Source organism: Pinus tabuliformis, chromosome 6 (genome assembly GCF_031772625.1).
Source record: "Pinus tabuliformis cultivar Carrire ecotype Pingquan chromosome 6, CPIR1, whole genome shotgun sequence".
Classification (NCBI taxonomy): Eukaryota; Viridiplantae; Streptophyta; class Pinopsida; order Pinales; family Pinaceae; genus Pinus; species Pinus tabuliformis.
In genome coordinates this window covers 473,974,658-473,978,186 of record NC_142292.1, presented here as the reverse complement: position 1 = coordinate 473,978,186, position 3,529 = coordinate 473,974,658, and the positions used below count along the sequence as shown (strand labels likewise).

Sequence of the window (3,529 nt, the reverse complement as noted above, 5' to 3'; positions counted from 1 at the left end):
CTCTTCGCATCAAACTTTTGATTTTCAGTTTGGAGTTGGTGAAGTCAAGTCAATCCATTGGCGTCTTTGAATCTTTCCCATTTGGAGTTGGTGAAGTCAAGTCAATCCATTGGCTTTTTTTGCTTCCCTGTGGAACAATTAGAACCTCTTCTATATCCTCTGCACATCACTATTTTCTCTCTGCAACTCGTATTCTCCTCTCCTTTCTTTCCTCTGCACATCAGTGTTTTCTCTTTGCAATTCGCTACTAAACGCAGTTGTTTGGTGATCTCTTCTGTCTGTTACATTCGGCGTGGGAAATGGGCTCCTCAATCTTAATTCTCATCCTCATTATTATTATGGTTTTTTTTACATTTAGTTCTGTCCCCTTCTCCTTCGTCCTCCAAGTTAAGGCCCAGCCTATTCCATCTTATGAAGACTGCGCTCCTTCGAGTTGTGGAAAATCTACCATCCAATATCCTTTCGGATCCTGCGGCCAAAATGCTTTGTGTCATGACTATCATACCATCCTCTTTACCATTCTCATAGACTTCACCAGATTTAGTTGCAGAGTAGTTGGAGATATCACACCATCCTCTTACTCTACAAGAAATCTTCAAATCGCCCAAGTTAATATAGGCGGTGATCGGACAAGTACCAGTGATTCATCAGCGGGATTGTTCAGTCTGTCTCAGGGATACAGGATCGGAACAATTGTGAACTGTACACAAAAGCCAGTGGCCATTACAGCCATATTTGATTTCAGGTGGATCGATTGCACGGAAAGCAACCGCTATTGCTTCTTCGTCCCTGAGGTAGGCTTCCAAATTCCAGAATGTGAGAGCTACCCTCTAATCGTTCCAACAGAGAAAAGCTATAACATCAGCGCCGATAAGAATTTTGAAGTACTCCAGCAAAAAGGATTCAAAATTACATGGTCTATATCGGACGCTTGTCATGTTTGTCAGAAAACTGGGGGAAGATGTTACACTTCCGGTTACTGCATTTGCCGTAGTAATGCTTACCGCCAATACTGCCCTGATGGTGAGAATCGTCTAAACAATTTAATTGACCGTATTGTCTTTACCGATCCCTATTGCTTTACTAATATTGATTGCTTCTCTTTCCTTTTCTAAAGCAACGACAAATGGAGTGGTGCCACGATATGGAAATGAATCGCTACCACAATCTGGAAAGAGGGGGTTATCTGAAAAAACTATTGCAGGTAAATGTTTATCTTTCAAAAATCATCCCTTCGCTAAGCTTGCTTATGATTTATCGCGTAGTCTAAATAGGCAATAATTTCTCCAAGAAAATAATAGAAATTCCAGAAAATCTAGTAAATTTTTTTGAAATTCTGTTTCAGGGGTTAAGTTTTAGAATTTTGGTTGCAGGCTTGAATTTTGGTTTGTTAAGTTTTTAGAATTTTGGTTAATTTGGTTTGTTAAGTTTTTAGAATTTTGGTTAATTTGGTTTGTTAAGTTTAATGAAAAAAAGGTCCAGATAAAATTGTAGTCTGGATAGACCGCACCATTTTTATAGTCAATATTCTAATTACCTTGTTTGTTGCAGAGATAGTTTCTCCAATATGTGCTGTGTTTAGCATAATAGTCGTTTCTTGCATATTGTTCCGTCGCCAGATTCGTTGTTACAAGAGCACTGCCGTTATGGAGCAGCAGAACATTCAAGCGTTTATGGAACCCCTCGATTCTAGACCTCCTTCCGTGGAGAATTTCTTGCATTATTATTCCTCACAAGTTCCCACAAGATATTCTTATAGTCAGATTACATCTTACACCAACAATTTGGCACACAAAATTGGCAAAGGAGGTTTTGGAACAGTTTCTAAAGGGAAGATTCCTAGTGGATCTCTTATAGCTGTGAAGATTTTGGACGAGTCAAAACAGAACGAACAACAATTCATTGCGGAAGTGGCTACAGTGGGGACAACCTATCATGTCAATTTGGTACGCTTGTTGGGTTATTGTTTCCAGGGATCCAAAAGAGCATTGGTGTATGAATACATGGCTAATGGTTCTTTGGACAAATATATCCATGGAGACCATGAGCAGGACTTGAATTTGCAACAATTGAATACAATTGCAGTTGGCACGGCCCGGGGTATTGCATACCTTCACGAAGAGTGCAGCAATCGCATCTTACATTGTGATATAAAGCCCCACAATGTTCTTCTGGATGCCAATTTTTTGCCAAAAGTGGCAGATTTTGGGCTAGCTAAAATATCTGATAGAGAGAAAAGTCATATCTCCGTAGCCAACCGAGGAACACTAGGCTACTCTGCCCCAGAGATGTGGTCCAGAATGTATGGGCCTGTTACTGATAAATCTGATGTTTATAGTTATGGCATGTTACTTATGGAGATGGTGGGAGGAAGGAATAACTTTGACTTTGATAATAGAGAAAGTAGACCGAGCAAGTTCTATTATCCAGAGTGGGCTTTTAAGCAGTTGGAGAGGGGTGACATTGGAAACCTGAGAAAAGGAAACATGTCAGACGAAGATCAAGAAATAGCAAAAAGGTTAAGTTTGGTTGCACTCTGGTGCATTCAGTTCAATGCATCTCGCCGTCCCTCAATGAGGGAGGTCATCCAAATGCTAGACGGAACCTCTGAAATTACAACCCCCCATTTCCATTCCCTGTTGACACGACGCCGCTACAGCCATCTCCCTCTCCCCAGTCTTCTTCTGCTTCAAACTAAAAAGAAGGGTACCTCTGGCCAGTCTTCTTCAACTTAGGTCCCACAGTTACTCAAATTGCCAAAACCCGCTGGGAATGAAGTATACAGCATAGCATCGAGGAAAATGTTTCTCATATAAAATATTTTGTTCTGCATGATATTTATTACTGTTTATATGTTGTTATTTCCAAGTCTGCATTTGAAATGACTATCGAATAATCTTTCTGTACTCCAAGAGAACTTTATCTTGTATATTGAGAAAAATGCCTATGTTCAGAAACAGCTTTTTCTGGCTAAATGTAGCTTATCTGGGCTTTGAATTCTGTGTCAAGGGGATTATTTTAAAATACTCAGCATCCATCTATGATAGTTACATTGTGAAGTTATATGAATAGTTTTCAATTCTACACGGTTTGGTTAGATTTTGGATAGGGATCCAATTTCTTCAAGTGTTAATTTTTTTGGAGTACAAAATACAATATGTTATTTTTTATTGTTTAAATTGTATTTTTGAATGCTAAATGAGGACAAATTTCTTCACCTGCAAACTTTTTAGAGGTAAAATACAATATATTAATTTTCATAATTTAAATTGTATTTTTGAATGTTAAATATAACATATATAAGAGCAAACAAAAAATTTAACCATACAAATTTATTTATTTTTCTATATATAAATATATATGAAGTTGATATCAACATAAATTAGTTAACATAGATTTTCAAATAATTTATTTAAATATCTGGTTGAAATAATTTTGAAAAGTATTTTCTGATTCACACATATTTTTACTTTTAATTACTTTGCAGTATATTCATTTTTTTTAATTATAGCAGACAGTATTTTTCTAT

The 3,529-nt window shown here is 37.2% G+C and overlaps 1 pseudogene across 1 annotated transcript; it reads left to right on the top strand.

Moving 5' to 3' along the window:
- The first annotated feature begins 207 nt into the window (after positions 1 to 207).
- On the top strand, positions 208 to 2,998 carry LOC149259361 (LEAF RUST 10 DISEASE-RESISTANCE LOCUS RECEPTOR-LIKE PROTEIN KINASE-like 2.3; annotated as a pseudogene). Its single transcript, XR_016247191.1, has 3 exons — positions 208 to 1,023; positions 1,118 to 1,204; positions 1,552 to 2,998. The product of XR_016247191.1 is annotated as an LEAF RUST 10 DISEASE-RESISTANCE LOCUS RECEPTOR-LIKE PROTEIN KINASE-like 2.3 (transcript).
- The last annotated feature ends 531 nt before the right edge of the window (positions 2,999 to 3,529 follow it).